Source organism: Arachis ipaensis, chromosome B8 (assembly GCF_059453495.1).
Source record: "Arachis ipaensis isolate K30076 ecotype BB chromosome B8, ASM5945349v1, whole genome shotgun sequence".
NCBI lineage: Eukaryota > Viridiplantae > Streptophyta > Magnoliopsida > Fabales > Fabaceae > Arachis > Arachis ipaensis.
The window spans coordinates 28,432,160-28,451,457 of NC_142443.1; the positions used below are offsets into that span (position 1 = coordinate 28,432,160).

Sequence of the window (19,298 nt, forward strand, 5' to 3'; positions counted from 1 at the left end):
GCCACGTAAACTTGGTAGCTAATACAAATTATGTAGATTCACTTGATCAAGAAGCTTATGACCCCATTGTTGATTCTAGTGCTCAGCGTCGCAAAAAACACAAGACTACAGAGTTTTGGGCAGTTAAGATAATCGGTAACGTATTTAATAATTTTTCTTTATCTATCAGATTTAAACTCTATGCTATATATTAATTTCTTCGCATGCTGTCCACAATGGATACACATATGACGTATTATATTTGGCTTATAGATTCTGACGGCACAATCAAGCCGGCAAGACTAAGCGTGAGGGAGGCTATGGAATGGCCTAACGGTAGGAAGATCGTGCTCAGGTTCAACAACGCAAAGCAAGCAATTGGAGACGAAGCTGGACTGTTGAGTGGCATGCTTGGTCTGCTAGGATCTAACTATGGAAAATTTTCTACCTGTGAGTAAAGTTGATGTAAGATTACCACTAAAGACAAGGTTTATAACGAATGCATCAAAGGTAATCTAGTAACTCATTGGTACACAACATTACAATTTATTTAGCATTGAGTCTTTTTAAATCAGTTTCTAATTGCCCTTTGTCTCTGATGGACCAACAGGAGAAGTGCAGGAAAAGCGCGTCTAATCGATCAAAGCAACTATATACCCACACTGGTGGTTCGAAAAGCTTTGCATGGCGGATGGAAGAAGAGGTACTTTACTTTTTTATTCACTCACCTTAAAACTATTTCTATGACTTAAGTTCTCTTGATTGTGTGGAATATGGTGATGGTATAAACTTTGTTGATACAGTCAGAAGAACAAGGGAGAAGAGTCGGTAGAGGAGAGTTATGGATCAAAGTGCACAAAAAAATATGGCTCTTATATCAATGATGAAGCAAGAGTAATTGGTATAAGTACTACTTTTTATAATTGATCGATGAAATTATGATCTCTATTTTGGTTGTTTTATGTAAATAAACTTTTGAGACCAATTTTTTCATTTATAGTTGTGTGTTATTATAATGAAAGTGATACCATTAATCATCTTGTTTAGCGTGTTCTTGACATGAGATGGATCCATGATCCAAATGATTGTATTTGCTAATTTGTTTCTGTAGGAAAGAATTGAGGAGATTGAGCAACAGGATGAGTCTTCTAGATTGTTGTCTCAAAATGATTGCATTGCTCAGGTTTTCGAAAAAGAGAAACCTGGTAGAGTACGTGGTGTGGGTGTTGGACCGAATTCACGTGCGCCTATCAACGGAGTCCAAGTAGAGGAGACCTAGAGGAAGCTGTTAGAACTGCAGGCAGAGCTGGAATGCTAGAAGTTGAAGAGGAAGGCGATGGAGAATGCTCTGATTTATCTGTACCAACGGCAGGGTGAAGAGCTCCCACCAGACATCGCTGCAGGGATGAGTTCCATGAAATGATAGAGTGAAGAATAATGTATTAGGATTAGTTTTATTTTGGTTTGAAGTAAACTTTTTTTGAATTAGATTATACAACTCTTTGTAGAAAATTTGTCTTCTTCGTACTTTCATGAATATATTATTTTGTTTTGTAGATAATTTTTTGTTTTTGATACAAGTTTGGATTCTGAGGTTGAAAATATTAACTCTTAAAATAATAAAAAATTAAAAATGCCAAAAAAAATAGTTCTATAGTATTTAAAAAAAATTGTACGATTTATTTAAAAAAAATCCAAATTTTCTTTTTTTTTTTTAATTTTTCTTTATTTAGTGGCGGTTTTGAACCGCTGAAGAGTGTGAATTTATCTTATTGGTATTGCGGCAGTTTACAACCGCCGATAACTGTGCCGAAAACCTTATTTCCGTTTCGGGGCAGTTTTAGAATCGCCGCGAAAACCGCGTCCACTCGAAAACAACTAGGAAAATAGCGGCGGTTTTAGAACCGCCGGTAAACATGACAGAAATCGTGTCACTCGCATTTGCCGGCGATTTTTTGTACGATGGCCGCGAAATATTGATCTAGTGGCGGTCATACCGCCAATTACTAAAAACTGCGACCAAACCTAGTGCCGGCGCCAATATCCTTGGCGGTATGATGAACCGTCGGCCATTGATTTTGTGGTAGTTTAAAACAGCCGCTAATCAAGAAAAAAACCGCCGCCATTACGCGCCTCCCTTTTAGTGTTGAATATTGCTTTGATTGCTTGAGTTAATGAATTTTGTAGAAAATGATAAAAAAGAAGCAATAAAAGCACTAATAGAGGAAGCACACTCCCAAGGTGACAAAAGAGTTGGAAACAAACTCAAAGAGAAGCAAAGAGGATTTACAATCCTGACCTCTTCACACTCCAACAAGTATAACTCAAGCTACAAAGCTCTAAATGAGGTTATTCTAGCTTCATTGGAAAGTAGACTTCCAGAGCTTTCCAACCATATATAACATTTTATAGTGGACACTAGATTTGAGGGTTCAAATCGCAATTCATTCAGCGCTACATACCCGGTGTGTGGCTAGGCATGTCTGGGCGTGGCACGCCGGGCCAAATTTTCAGCAAACATGCCAGACTGACCTCTTCACCTTTAAAAGATCATAACTTGGGTTAGAGAAGTCCAAATAACATGCTTCCAGCGGCGTTAGAAAGCTGAGATCCAAGTCTTTTCAATGATATATAACAGTTTATAGTGGGCATTTAATTGGGGGACCCAAATAGATCAATATTTCAGCGAGTAAGGTTTCCCAAACCTTCAAAAGCCCAAAATGCCACTTCAATGACACTCCACATTGGGCCACTTCCAAATACTCAAATTCCTTCATTTATTCTTCAATGTTTCAAGCTTCCATGAAGAGAATTAAAATTTCATAAGCCCAAGTGAAGCCACAATTAACAATCAATCAAGGCCACAAGAATCATCTAGAAGTAATTAGGAAATTTGCATTTGATTGTAATTTCATTTGAATTTGTAATTTAGGTAGCTTATAAATGGGGCTTTAGATTCATCATTTTACACACACCATGGAGGGGTGGAGGTGACTCCACTCTCCTTTCACTCTCATCCTCTTCTCTTCTTCCATTTCTTTCATATACACTTTTGTAAATATTTAGTTATGAGCTTCTAATTTCCAACATTGGGAAAGAGAGTTCTATTGCTATTTGATAGATTAATTTATTTTTATTCTTCTTCTTCTCTTCATCTCTCTTTGATTTACTTGAAGGATTTTCGTTCTTCATTTAAGCATTCAATTATCTTGGGAAAGAGATTGAATGTACATGAATTCTATGTGAACCTTGGGAAAGGAATCATAGAATGATGCTTGAAAATCCTTCTCACACTTGAGTAGATTTGGGTATGGATGGGATATTATGACATTTAATCTATCCATTATTTGGGTCTAAAAAAGTGTGTGGTATAATTAGGGACCATTCTTCATCTTTTCTCATGAGCAATTAGACCAAGAAATTGGCTATTGATCAAGATTGGGGAGATTGAATTACCAAGACATTGGGATTCAATCACTCATGATTGCCAAGAGGTCAATGAGTTGCATGATTGAAGAGGAGATGAAAACTATTGATCCTAAGAATGCAATATCTCTTGATCTCAATGTTAATTTCATTCTTAATTCTTGTTATTTACTTCTTGTCTTTAATTCTTGTCATTTACTTATGCACATTTATAGCTTTATTTACTTTTACACATTTGTGCCTTCCAAGTGTTTGTAGAAATGCTTCACTTAGTTTTACTTTCTAGTTATTTACTTTCTTGCACTTTACTTTCTTATACTTTCCATTCCTTACAATTTACATTCTTGCACTTTAATTTTCAGCACTTTACATTCTTATCATTTACTTTTTTGTTCTTTATTGCTTTCATTTAATTTCAAGTCATTTACATTCCTTGTTTGCTTATCACTCAAAATTGAATCGTCTAACTAGAATAATTAATCAACTATTGCTTGCTTAATCCATTAATCCTCGTGGGATCGACCACACTCTTGTGAGTTTTATTACTTGATACGATCTGGTGCACTTGCCGATAATTAATTACGGAAGATACATTAATTTCGTCATCACCTTGCCATGCGAGATGCAATAAAGAATGTTCTTCCTGATGCGACCCATCGGTTATGCGGATCGCATCTTCAGAGAAATGCATGTGAAAATATAAAGAATCTTAATTTCCTAGGGATTTTAAGGGTCTTATATACGACAACAACGACAGCATAGACTTTGATCGAAGATGGGAAGCCATTTTGGATAAGCACAACCTTGTTGGGAATACGTGGATGAAAAAGACTTACGAAACTCGTGCGATGTAGTCCTATTATTTCTTAAGGGAAAAGTTTTTTGGGTACATAAGGATGACGTCACAGTGTGAAGGTATAAACTCTCTCATCAAATTTGACGTTAATTGCAAGAATACATTCATCAACTTCATGCATAACCTGGATAGGGCCTTAAAGGAGTATCAAAACAATGAATTAGTAGCTGACTTTAAGTCTCAGTGCTCTAAGCCAGTCATGATTACTTCGTTGGAGGCATATGAAAGATTTGCATCATGTTATTTCACTCGCAACATTTTTAAGGAAATTCGTAATGAGATTCAGAGGGCAGAGGCTTTGAATATCAAGGTATTAAGCATGGTCTCGGACAAGGTCGAGTTCAATGTGACTGCTCTCGGAGACCCAACCAAAGATCGACGGGTGGAATTCGACAGAAGTAAAAATCAGTTCGCGTGCTAGTGCAAGCTGTTTGAATCATGTGGCATTCCTTGTAGTCACATTTTCTGTGCCATGAAGTTTGAAAACCTCCTTGTGTTTCCGGAGTCTGATATACAAAAGGTGGACTATGAATGCAAAGAATGAATTTATTAGCCCAATAATACCTGTGAACGAGAACGTTGAAAGGGTCTTAAAGTTTTGAGTTGGTGCATTGGCATCCAATTGCAAAAAGCTGTGTGATAATGCTTGTAAAAACGTTACTGATTTTATGAAGTCTAGACTGAGTTTGTGAAGCTAATTATTCGCTTGCAGTCACGCAAACATGGCACATCCACTCCAGAACCGAATGTGGAAGGCATCAATGATCTGTTTGTTGTCAAATGTAAAGGTGCCCCTTTCAAGAGGTCTTCTTGGAGGAAGAAGAGAGCATGCTTTTATTTCCACAAGTACGGTCATTACTACAAGCGCTGTCCAGATCTGATGCATGATAGTGAGCAAGGTATCCCTTGCGAGCAATCAAATAGGAATGCATCAGCCAAGGTTGATTTCAGCCAACAAAGGTATGCTAATTCTTCGAAGTTGAATTCAGTTAAGTCTGAAGACCTATCACGACCTAAGACGAAGGTATGATTTTCTTATTACAATTGAGTTGATGCTGGTGAAAACTATTTGGTAGGTGTCCATTTCAAAAACATGAAATTATGTGATGGTTAACGTCTATGTACGCATGTTTTTAAAAAGGGTGGAGCTAGTAAATTTATGGCCAAGGATTTGAGGAAATGGAATGGTAAACACAACACGTTTTATGAGGTTATTGCTTGAATCTCAACCTGTTCTATTCTTCCAATTAATTGGGTACATAAATGTACATCATGTTTTATGAAACTTTTTTGTTTATTTTTTAAAATAGTTGAATCTCCATGAAAACAGGGTATCCATGGATGGGATGTCCCACAATGGAGTAGACTCCCGAAACTTACACTATGCAAAATAGGTGTGTACAACTCCTTTTAAACAATACGCGGGGTCTACCATGATGCGTTTATGCCAGATTATGATTTGTGTATTAAGTACTTTATGAAATCAAGAGGTCAATCTATCACACCAACAGCAAGGACACTCATTCACAAACAATGAATGCAATAAACATGACATGGACGAAACAAAAGCCACAACACACGTACAGGATGATGTCGGATTTCCGTTACCTTTGTCAATGCTTTATGGATAAAGTATCCTACATGGCGTTGTTCGAGGCTATGCATAAGAGAAGTTGATTACATTGGAACAACCGTTTTCAAACTTTCGTGCAATACTAATATAGGGTCAATATGTATGGTTTAATGTAGTAAACTAACGGCACGAGTTATAGAAAATATGTTTGGATTTGGTTGGGAATGACTCATGTCTTATTTTACAATGTATGAACAAATCCAGACCACCAAAGGAATTGTATACGGCGGGGAAAGTTCAACCTGGTCCTTCTAGGATCAACATTGAAGATATCAAACATTGGATAATTAGGCTTGATTCATTTGGGGTTTAGTGTTTACAATTGTTTAGTGTAAAAAAATTTTGTGGAATCCTCTAATAAGTGGTGGTGATGAGTATAAAGAGTTTGATGACAATAATGACAAAAAGGAAATAGTAAAGGTAGAGGGGTTTTCAGGGAAGAGGGGTTTGAACGCAAGGTTCTGAGTTCGGTTTATTTGTATTTAGCCATTTCCTAAATCCGTTCTAATGTAACCTTTTTGCTTGAAATCATTATTTTATTTTATTTTTTTGAAAAATATAGTCACAAAACAACACAACAAATAGGTAAAAAATTTAAAAATAATTCTAGTAACTTAACGACCTGGAAATTCTTTCAACATGCTCAGTAACATCATAAAATTGGTAAAAGTAACGAAAGACGATCATTGAAGATGGAGGTGTGCAATAGTACGCAATCACTAGTTAAAAACTAATTTGTCTGAAAGCCATAAGTGTATTAATCCCCAATACTGCACAAACAAGTAGAAGTACCAAAAAGGATAGTAATGTTACTAAATTATCACCTACTACATACTGAAAGTCTTAGCAAAATATACGCAAAGATATTGTAAATTCAGGGACAGGAGACAATAAGCCCTTGATCTTGGAGCATCCTATCTGCATCGAACCTAGATGATTGTGAGCGGATCAATGGAGATGACCTCAAAGACCCCTACACCGCTTGGCTTGAAGTTGCACAAGGAAGCAAAAGTTTTCCATGCTCCAGAAATAACCCCGAAGCTACCATTTCTTTTTCCACTGTATCTTGTGTATGTAGCTTCAACCTCTATGTGGTCGTGGATAAGTAGGAGAGGGTGCCTCTGAGCAGTGAAGTGACTAAGATGCGGGACATTGGGCTGATGATAGCACATGATAAATTAGTAACAATTAGTGCGTGTAATGATTAAGGTGGAATATATCATTAACACAAGAGGTTGCACATAGTATAAGCTTACCAACAATCAAGAAGACAACATTGGCCCAGTTAGTTCCATAACAAAGAAGGGCCACTTGGAGGATACCCTTGCAGCAACATCTTTAGCCTTCTCTAAAGAAGGATTGTTGACACATTTTGCAGCTTCGAAGTTACCTTTTCTTTCATATGGCTGTTCTTCCAGAGGTCGGGTTGGTATGAATTCTCAATGCCACCAAAATCAAAGATTTAGACCTGGAATTCTGAGTTTTTTTGTGTTTGAAATTGAGCATAGAGTCCAGATTGATTTGGCACCTTTTGTAGAACTCCAGCTAGCCACGCGTCAATACAATTTTTCTATTTTGATTTGGTGTCCAGAAGCACCGAAATGGGCGTTCATACCATCAGAGACCACAAGGTTCATGTATGGGGTACGGTTTGGAAGTTGATCCTATTTTGGGACCATCAAAGAATGTGTCACGTCACAGTGAAGGAATTGTGTCAGCATCTTAATGGTAGTTCGATCAATGCCATGAAACATGTCCAAACATTTAGTGGTCATGCCTGCGGACTTCCTTCGACTATCCATGTTGCATGCGACAAAGTATGGAATGTTATGAATTATAGTATTATGGTCACTCGACCCAGTCGAGGCCTCGTTTTTGTACGCATGCAATATGGTCACTAATTTATGGTAATATGTTGTTGCTCGTTGTCCTAGACTAACCATCACCTACCATGGAATATTAATTAATGGCCTTCATATTATGTGGCCTATGGATACCACTTGGTACGATTTAGAGTTGATTAATCTAATAGAAGAAACTTGATTAACCTAATTATAATAGGGAAAAAAATAAGTTAAATTGATTAATATTAGTTAAAATCAGGTAAATACATAATTAGTTAAATTACTAAAAAAATATAATATGACATTAAAAATAACATATAAAATAACATATTTTAGTACTCTTTTTAAATACTTTCAATAATTTTATTTTTATTATTGTTTTAGGTTTGGGGGATGAGGGTTTAGGGATCTGTGTACGGGATTTAGGGTTTAGGGTTTAGGTTATATGGTTTGGGGAATGGGGTTTGGGATTTAGAGTTTAGGGTTTAGGGTTCAGAGTTTGGGGTTAAGGGTATGGTCACTAATTTATGGTTTAGAGTTTAGGTTTTAGGCTTTATGGGTTTATGGTTTATGACTTAGGGTTAAGGGTTTATGGTTTAGTGTTTGGGATTTAGGATTTGCGGTTTAGTCTTTAGGGTTTAGGGTTTGCGGTTTAGTGTTTAGGGTTTGGGGTTTGAGATTTAGGGTTTACAGTTTATGGTGTAGAGTTTAGTATTTATTGTTTAGGGTTTAGGCATTAGGGTTTGGGGTTTGGGATTTGTGGTTCAGAATTTAGGGTTTAGGATTTAAGGTTTAGGGTTTAGTGTTTACGGTTTAGTGTTTATGGTTTATAGTTTATTGTTTAGGGTTCGGTGTTTGGGGTTTAGGATTTAGGATTTAGTGTTTGAATATTGGGATTTGGGGTTTGAGTTTTAGGGTTTATGGTTCAGGATTTAGGGTTTAGGGGTTCAGAGGTGTATGGTTTAGGGTTTAGGGTTTAGGGTTTAGTGATTATGGTTTATGGTTTAGGGTTTAGGATTTAGGGTTTATGGTTTAGTGATTATGGTTTAGTGTTTAGGATTTATGGTTTAGGGTTTAATGTTTATGGTTTAGGGTTTATTTATTATGGTTTAGTGTTTAGGGTTTATGGTTTAGGGTTTAGGGTTTAGTGTTTATGGTTTAGGGTTTAGAGTTTAGTGTTTATGATTTAGGGTTTAAGGGTTTTGGTTTACAATTTAGGGTTTATGGTTTAGGATTTAGTGTTTATGGTTTAGGGCTCAGGGGTCAGGCTCATGGTTCAGTGCTGAGGGGTTTATGGTTTAGGGTTTATGGTTTATGGTTTAACATTTAGGGTTTAGGGTTTATGGTATAGAGTTTGGGGTTCGGGTTTCTTGATTTGGGGTATAGGATTTAGGGGTCAGGCATTAGGGTTTTGGGTTTGGGGTTTGTGGTTTACAGTTTATGGTTATTGATTTAGGGTTTAGGGTTTAGGATTTATGATTTAGGGTTTAGTGTTTATGGTTTATGGGTTATGGGTTAGAGCTCAAGGCTCAAGGCTCAAGACTAAAGGGTTTGGTGGTTTAGGGTTTATAGGTTTATGGTTTAGACTTAGAGTGTGTATGGGTTTAGGATTTATGGGTTAAGGGTTCGGGGTGTTATTATATTGTAATTTACGTTTGGAGAACGTGGGTTATCTTTTTGGTTTTGGGAAAATAGTTGGTAAGTTGATTCTCCTAGAACTATATAGGTGATGGTAAAAAGAGAAATGCAAAAAGTCAATAAGCAATAAATTAGATGAAGAGTGTTCAAGACAAAGAATAAGACGTAGAACTCTATGGGAGACAGGTAATGTAATACAACATTAATGAAAGGGAATATAACTCATAGGAAATGGAAAAAATATACTCTTTCTTCGCGTTATTGACCCAATACGTGTATGATATTCAAACCTAGCTTTTGTGGCTAAGTTGATGGAGTCTAATGTTGCGTCAATTAATTTTTTACTGAACGGTAGTTGGAAAAAAAATATCAAGTTTATGATAACAACCTAAAATAATTATCTACATACAATTTTGATAAAAATAGATCATACATATGAATATGATAATTAATATTTTTTGGAGATAATTACTTTTTTATCATAATAAAAATGGATCAAAATTTTAATTAGTTTTACATGCAGACAAATGATAATTAAATTTTTTGGAGACAAGCATTCATTACTGAAATTAAAACACTTATAACTAATGAATGACACAGTTGCATGAAAACTTTAACTAGCTTTGAATAATACAAACAATTCAATGTTGGTTAAATAAATCAACTAATGCATGGAAAGAACAACACTTAGTGAAAACTACAAATTTTAGTCGAAAGTATGGAGCCTTCTGTTTAACCAATCAGAAAATAGAGTTTTAAATGAAATAAATCATTGGAAAAATGTTAGGAAAGTTTATTATCTGACTACGTTAACAACTTCATATATTAGGGGTCTAGAAATATCAATCTGCTGTCAGAACTCCTTGAATAATAAGGTCTAGCCACCATGTTTGTTATTATTTTAAGAAATTGTGGTTGGTAGTGGAGTGCAACTCATTAAAGCTACATGTTTCAATATTTTTCTTGTTTATTTTTTAAAAAAAATTTACAAAACCCAAACATCCAATGGTGGGCAAAGGGAAGTGACACTCAACACAAAAGATAGAAAAAGGAGATGACGAAGCAAAAAATAAACAAACTAGGAAAATTTCAAGGAAAGTCGTCGATAAGGAAGTCATAGAACTGTCATCCAGGTTAGAAATAAAATGTATTCCAATAAATTATCATTCATATTTTAAATTGAATCCTAATAGAATATCGACAAATTTTATGTGTTGTTTATCGCAGTCTCCACAGAAGCACCATGCATGACCAGTGCCTACATGTAAAGTTTAATAGTGGAACCGATAAAGATATTGGCGAGGACTTCGGTAGAATTACCGCCGAAGAAGGCTCCCTAAAAGATGTAGTGACGCAAATGTCGACCATGATGAATACACTGTCTAACCTGATTGCTTTCCTGGCCAAAACGTGTTATCCATTGTTCGGAACTATGCTACACACGTTAATCTTTGAAATGGTCTGGCCGATAACTTCAACCCTACATTAATGCCTGTGATCATGAGCGGATTCAGTATGCCATCAGGTACACTTGAGAAGAATCTAGATTCATCCAAAAAGAACATATCCAACATGTCTAGTATTCAACAAGGCGCAGATTCAACTTCGCATCAAGATATGGAGTGTTGTTCAAAGTCTTCGAAGTGTGAACAAACCACGCCCGGTGAATACGTAATTTGCCGTAATCTGTTCTGTGATGATGGTACTGAAAGACAGATATAGAACTAATCATACCGAATAGCGTAGACAAAGTTGTGTATATTAGCTACTTCAACTCAGATGATCGCAAGTTGCCACTAAGGAAGGAGTTCGCAAAGATACTTGCAGTGGGTTATCTCCTATTAACGTTGTATTATAGGTCTTCTGTGTTATATAAGTATTAATAACTAACGGGTAACTAATCATTATCTCAGTGGATGCTTGTTCTGTTTTGTCCCTCAGATGATATGGCATTGTGCAAAGACGAAGTTTCAGTCGTTACGTACGTATTTGGTTTAAATTTGATAGATGATGATATAAATTCAGAGATAATTTCACAGACAAACTTGTGACACGCTAATAAGAGAGTCATGTATACTCTACTACCAAACAAACCATTGGTGGATGAGGTATGGATCTCCCTCATTACCATTATTTAATTTCGTGAAAGAATTTATAACCATACAAACATGTTGTAGTAAGGGAATAATTGCGTTTATATTTTTCTTAATGGTCGTCAAACCTCCAATGCTAAACTAGATAATAAACTTGACATCAAGCATGATCATGGCTGATGCACGTAAGGACACCAGGTTTTCCTGCATGTGGTTTTTACCGACTACATTTTTGGTGAGTGCAAACAATTGTTCATGGGTTGGTTTACGTTTATTTTTGCATTATTTGCTTATACATATACTGGTAAACTCAAATTTTAGCAATTTGTCCTTAATTGGAGTCACTCGCCAAAGACTTTGAAACACTATTACGCTGAGAAATCCATGGGAGAGTTTGAAAACCTATGCAAGGTAAGTTTGTACTTCATGGATCACAGTACATGTTTTTGTTAATACTAAATTCTTATTTGAATATCACTTATGTGTGTAATAATGTTAGATTTTCGTTCCAATGAATGAGGATAACATGCACTGGTACCTAGTTGTAATAGACATAAAAAAAAAGGCACCTTATATTACTAGATTCTAAGCCATGCATCTCAAGCAAAACCAGGCGCCGTCGTAGTGTCAAACTAATGGTAATGCTCTAACACTTCTAATGACAAGAACTAGAGATTCTATATTACTTGAACACTCAAAAGACTTGATACATATGAAATAAATTTTACTCTCATTATAGGCTTTGTTTGTTGAGGAGATGCTTGATGACTCAACCTTTTATGCTTACCAGTCAACACACAGACCAGTAATTTCAGATTTTCCTATAATAAACCTTGTCGGGATTGGCAAGCAAAGGGATGACTTGTAAGATACCAAACAATTTTATCTGGCTAGTTGATTTCTAAAGAACTGACCAGACATTTATTCTTTTGTTAGTTTGTGTTGAATAATTATTTTTTATCACAATTTAAGGATGCTACAATGGTATTTATATTGTTAATGTACTATACACTGCTTTTTCTTCCAGCTTTGTTTATGGACCATGATATGCTAAATAATCCTGTTTCTTGTGCTATGATCCTTTACGGTAAGAAATTAACGTAATTATAGATTATAACAAAATGTTTTTAATGTGCAAGGAATGATTGTGGTGTTTGGGTGGCTACCTGGATGAGGGAGTGCCAATGGCGGGATGACTACATAATCCATGTAATTAAAAAATTCGATTCATGGTTTCGTATACTCTTTTAAAATCTTACGTATGCTTACATCAAAATTTTTTTAACTCAGGTAAATGATAGCACAAATTTGCGGCTGGCTATTGATCTCATCATGAAACCGTTCAATTTAAAATCATAGGAAGTGCTTCAAACATCAAAGACATACTTCAGTGAAATATATAAAAGGAGGAAAGAATGGTTAATGGGAAAGGAAATCTGCTCTGAGTTCTAACTATGTCCTTTAAATAAGTGTTTTATTTACTTAGTGTGGTCATACTTTAATATTTGTAATAAGTTATGAAGACATGTTATGGTTGTTTTTGCAGTAATTTATATTAGTTTTCGTTTGTATTGCATTTATTATATGATCAAAAACTTGGTCTTGCAACTCATTTGGGTTAACGTGATGAGCCGGTTACGTCATGCTCTCACTGTTATTTATATCCTTCTTGTCAAATTTGATATGCAATCTAATATTTTGATCAAGCTTCGACCCAATAGTAACCTCCTACTTAGGTAGTGAAACATAAATAACAAGAGTGTACATAAGCTGCATAAATCATCATATTGGAATGGAAATGGTGATTTTTAGGATGATGGATTATAAGGCTCTAATGCTTGATTATGGTACTTTTTTATTTAAAGGGTATAAATTTGACCATCAGATTTATTAGATGCCATGAATTGGATCCTACAATTTACTATTTTTTTTAAACAAATGCCACCCTCGGATTTGATTTAAAAAATTTTTAAAAACAACTTGCAACGTAATCGGTAGGTCTGATTAATGATTCTAATAGCAAAATAAAGACACATTTTAAACCAATAGAATTGAATTGTAGCCGTTTCTCTTCCATAATGAAAATGTCTAGCCAGTTGTTATTTGCAAAATTAAGAAGCATATAATGAAAAAATAAGATTTAATCAAGTTTGTTGGAACTCCCACTGAATTTATGTGTTCGCATAGGCAATGAAAAAATGTTGGGAGACGAGAACCTTTTCTGGTCAACAACAGGTTATTCTAACTCATAACAATGATACCGGTAATACAATGTTCTGCCATCCCAATTTTGATTGGATGTAACATCTCACACAATTAATCGCTTGGACAAATTTAACTTCATATCTTATAAAACAACCGAGGACTTCTAGCAAATAAACTACATCATACATTTACTTACCAAAAAGCTACACTGCCAACCATGCCTAGAGAAGAAATGAGTGAATTCCAACTAAATTATCTTCCATTACCGGTTATTCCGGATGAACTGCTTCAAGAAATTTTTTTGCGAAGTAGTGCCAAAGTAGTAGGAAGATGTATGTGCTTGAATAAATTCTGACTCCAACGCCTAAGCCAACCGAACACATGCTTAGAGCACATGCGAAGACAAGTTGTGTTAGATCAACATGTTTTGTTTTATGTTGGATATTCAATACTCTTAATGGGTTCAGATTCACTAGTCATAGTGGATGCTGTTTCGGGAGAACCTATTAATGTTTAGCAACCTTTCGGAGTTGGCTCTTTTGGGTGGTTTCGTATCGTCAGAACGTCAAATGGGAACATATGTGTCAAGTTCTCCTGGGACCAAAACGACACAAGACTTTTAGTATGGAATCCAACAACAAGACATTCTAGAAAAATTTTGGACACCCACATGGAGCACGGTAGATCATATTTCTCTATTTATGGTTTTGGTTATGTCCCAAATTTAGATGCTTACAACATCATACATATGTGCAAAAGAGATATTTCTGATCCCTACATTTTTTTCTCTAGATATTGTTCAATGTGATCTTCATGGTTTCACTGTGTTAATTGTCTGCCTGGTGTTGAAAAAATTGACCCTAACTCTGTTTTTCAAAATGGTCATTCATACTGGATAACTGGTATAGGAGATAGTTATGCTACTCCAAAGTCTTTTAAGTTACAGTCTCAAATATGAATCTTTTAGTGAGGTCTCTATTCCAGTAGGAGCATTATATAGCAATCACAGTTTACTGGTCCACAAGGACAAACTTGCACTCCTCGCTCATACACAAAATAAATTTGGTTATGTCGCATTAATTTGACGCTTGAATGAAGACGTTCGTGAAAACAAAATATTCGAGCAATACTACAGGTTTGGAAGTCGAACCATAAGAGAAAATCTATTACTATTCGTGGATCATAATCTAATTCTGTTAGTTAACAATTCAAAGGAAAGAGATTTACTCCTGAATTCCAGGTACAGAGAGCTTATGTTGACAGAATATGACATTGAACATGGCACTAGGAATCTATTAGTAAGGAGAGAATGGCCTACCCTAGAAACACCACACCCTATAACAGTTAGGTCTACGCTCAAGTATTTTGAAGGGATGTTTCCAGTGTAGAAATTAGACACAATTAAATCATTCAGATTTAATCGATTATAGAACTTTCCTATGAACATCTATAACTAGTCTTCTGATTAGACATCTATATGGTTGTTTTTTGGATATCTTTTTACTTTTTCTTGTAATAATTTATGCTATTCGTTAAGCTCTTTTTTTTAATGTTTTAAATCAATTTGTTGAATTGAGTTTAAAATATGTCACTTTTTTTTGTTTTTCATTGGTTTAAACTCCTTTTAACTAAAAGTTTTGTTTATGTACCAAATTGTTTTTATCTAATTTTATGTCTCGTGTAGTGTTCTTCAACTAAAAGTGATTTATAATAGTGTTATCCTAACCACCTTACTATAAAGATTACGAAACTTATATCAACTTAACGCAGTCATATTTGTTATCAAACTCAACTTTGGCACAAACATTTTACGAAAATAATCTACTAAAAACTGTTATTCAATCAGAAATTTAAAAGGGTAAAGAACTACAATTATCAGACATATCCATAAACGGATAAAAAAATTACCTGAATCAAAGGTGAAATTGCCTCCAAGGGTTAGGAGAATCATATAGCACATGCTTGGGCTTAAATTTCCAGATGAAGTACAGCTTCCTCATATTCGAGCCACTAGATGAAGAAACTTGTCATGAAGATTTTTTTTTGGCACTGGCCCACTTTACTTGTACAGTGACCTGCACTATAAAAATGAATATTTTTTACGGGTTAGTTCACAGAGCACAAATCCAAGCACAACATACACATATTATTTTCTTAATTAAACTAATACTGGGGGAAAATTAGGGAATACCAATTCCTCTCCTATCCTACACCTTTGTTCCAAACAAGAGATCAATGGGGATGACAATGAATACACACGGTCGAAATAATTTAGCTTAGTATGCAACAAAATTCGACCTTTACCTTAGTATGCAACAAATTTTGACAAAAAATGACAACATATAAACAGGCTTTTAACTAACTACTTGAAATAAGTAAAAACTGAACTTACATGATGGCCACAGGTCTCATGCCAACCATTCTAGGAACCACAACTGTGTTAGAGGATAACCCAACCTAACCTTTATATAGTCAGGCCTGCAATAACCCACACATTATTGAATATTACTAGATCGGAATGAAAAATCATTTTTGTGAAGTTTGGCGATGAACTAGAGTAATAAAGACCCTATTCAGGTGTCAATTATCTATTGTGGTGGGTAGATAATTACTGTCAGGGGAGTCACATGAAAATCTGTAAATTTTGTCAAATTTTATGCCTGCGACTCTTACAGACTTGCCAAACATTGAATTATAAGATGATTGCATCGTTAAGCTTTCATGTCAGGAGAAAAAAATTTATTATTTCTGGTATTTGGACAAGTTACTCCAAGATAATAGCAATTTTATCCAACATTAATTTATGGACGAACTAGTATAACTAACTCACAAGTCATAATCACAGACCATATCATATACATGGATCTATATGTTGAATAAGAATACGTCAGTATATACATAATCAAATTCTAATACTGAACTTTCGTCAATGAAAGTTTATTTCAGGAAACCGCATCACCAGTTTTTTTTTCTTTTCATTTCTCTTAGTTTTGCATTTACATTATAGAAGAAAAAATCACAGACTGTCATAGATAAATAATTTGTCTCGAACTATCTCCAAACAAAGAATCATCAATGATCTTTCGTCACCCTGCAGCAATTTAATAACAATGTCATAGTGTAGTTTTCAACAAACACACCAAACATGGAAATTAATTTTAAGTTACTAAACCTTTTAGAGGTGCTTATGGTTCTGGTTTTCTTCTTATCATCCGACTTTGTTGATGAAGCCTCATTCTCTCTTGTAGCTGCTTCTCTCTTCATTCTCTTCAACTCTACTTCCATGGCGTTTGTCAGTCCATCAACTTTCTTTGCAAGCATCTGAAAAAAAATATCTTAAAACTTTAGTTCAATTTCAAAAGAATGATTATGTGACAAGGCATTAACTAATGGCTATCAGCATTATCTTAATTTCTTCATCTTTGGCTTGCAAATTACTGTCTTCAACTTCACAAGACTTCCTCAGATTCACGACTTCTTTTTGAAACTTATCATACACAAAACATGAGACCACATGTTCACTGCAAAATCATTTGGTATCTTGCTTTTGGAATCTTCATCTACCACAACAGTGTTTCTAATTTCTGCTACTTCGTATTCATTACTAAACCAGTTCAACTTCATGTCGGTGTTCACATGTGTCTCGTTCTCCTTTTCACCACCATTAACAGCTTTGCTTCGCGATGCCCATATCCCTGTTACAACATTTTCAGCAGCACAACGTCTCTTTCTTGCGGGGCTCCCCTGTTTTAACATCCAAGCAGCATTGTCTTTGAACATTTTTTCGTATTTGGCTGCTGAAACAAATAGCTTCCAACAGCAGATCCCCTATGTTGTGATGTGGATCTCTTTCTCAGTCCACTACTGGTAGTTAGGCAACCTAGGATGTTAGATTTTACTTCTTTAGAAGGATTATAAAACGCATTCAAATTGGTTGCGTTATTTGAGAATTGCTTTAAGCCATCTTTACAACAGTTATTGCTTCTTCTGTTCTCTAGGTTTACTATTCTTTCCTCTAGATCAGCCATCATGTTCTCCAGTTCTTTTTTCCCCAAATGTTCTACAACATCATTTGGCTGAGTGTCACCCAATGCCCTTGTTGGCGCCACGCAACCAAGTCTTACAATGTGCTCATCAACCCACACAAAGAATTTGCAATATGTTTGTTTTACCTAAATCGATTCGAACACAATGAAAATGTGTTGGTACAAAACACTCATATTCATTCTAATCCACATATATCGCTATAATTAATCCCTAAACTCAATCTCAAAAATCCTTTCTAATTTTAAACTAGTTTTGATATCAGATCAGGTTCGATGTCAAATCATTTCAAAATCAATTTATTTCTCTAATTCGATTTATTTCCAATAAATCAACTTATTTATAAATCTCAATGATTTTTCAAAATCAACCAGCTCCAACATTAAATCATTTATAAAATCAACCTAATTCAACATCAAACAGGTTACGAAATCCGATCATTTTCATATCCAATTCTCAGGCCATTCCCAACAATTCAAAATCACATCCACAAAAACTCAACAAAATCCAGAGTTTAAACCACAAATCCAATAAATCACAATTTAAACCAATTTTAGCATAAACTTAGTATGCATACATGAAGAATTGCGAGCTTACCTTTAATAATGGGCATCCAAAAAATTGCCTATTCGGGTTCGTGTTTGTCTTCGACATGTAAAAGATGGCATATTTTTCGCAGAAGCATTTTGGGGCCACACCATCTTTTACATCCCCAGGTTACAGCGAACATGAGTTTGCATATCTAACTATGAGTTCGTGTCGTCCGCCGTCTCTACCTCTGCTTCGTCTCGTACTTGAGGAGCATGCATCACTGGCCATCAATCTAATTAACACCACCATGAACAACTATAATCAACTACTGGATTCGAAATTGAAATAGTCTTCTTCCACGAACAGTGTTTACAGAAAGTGAGTAACATAACAAAAAAAATAAAAAAATTGGAAGAGAAATTCAAAAAAATACCCAACTAGTGATGGATCCAAGATAGCCCTAACAGAAAAATCGACAACACAGGTTGTGGTTGTTCGAGCGAACAACCAACGATGTCTAACGCAGTTCAATCCTTTGAGCTGCCTCAACTACAATCTATGGTTTGTCGGAATAACTTAACCCAGCCGGTGAGACACAGAAGAATACCAACGCATGAACTAGAAGAAGAAGCAGTAGGCTTTACAAGGGTATTTCGAAAGGGTTTTGCTGTGGGTCGTCGGATCCTAGCCGGGGAGGGGATAAATTAGGGTCTTCGAGGAATTAACCACTGTTTTTATTATTTTGAAACATTTTGTAAAAATTAATTATTTGCAAAATGCACCCATTCATATTGGAGTACATATACATTAAGGGTGGTATAATGCAAATAACATAAAATACAATGCAGTATGAAAACTTTTAATAAATCCATTAATAAATTTTTGAAAATTTTACTTGATCAACGGCCGTAATGGTGACACCTAATCAAGGGTAAACAACCCTCACAATTCTATAAGGTTTGGAAGAAATCACCATTATAAAATCATATTTGCAATTAGATAAATGCAAGACAAAGAATTGCCAAATGTTGCACATTTAATAGAATTTT

General features: G+C 35.2%; 1 pseudogene; it reads left to right on the forward strand.

Annotated features, from left to right (window-relative positions):
* Positions 1-4,002: 4,002 nt before the first annotated feature.
* LOC148547537 (protein FAR1-RELATED SEQUENCE 5-like) lies at positions 4,003-5,291 on the forward strand (annotated as a pseudogene).
* The last annotated feature ends 14,007 nt before the right edge of the window (positions 5,292-19,298 follow it).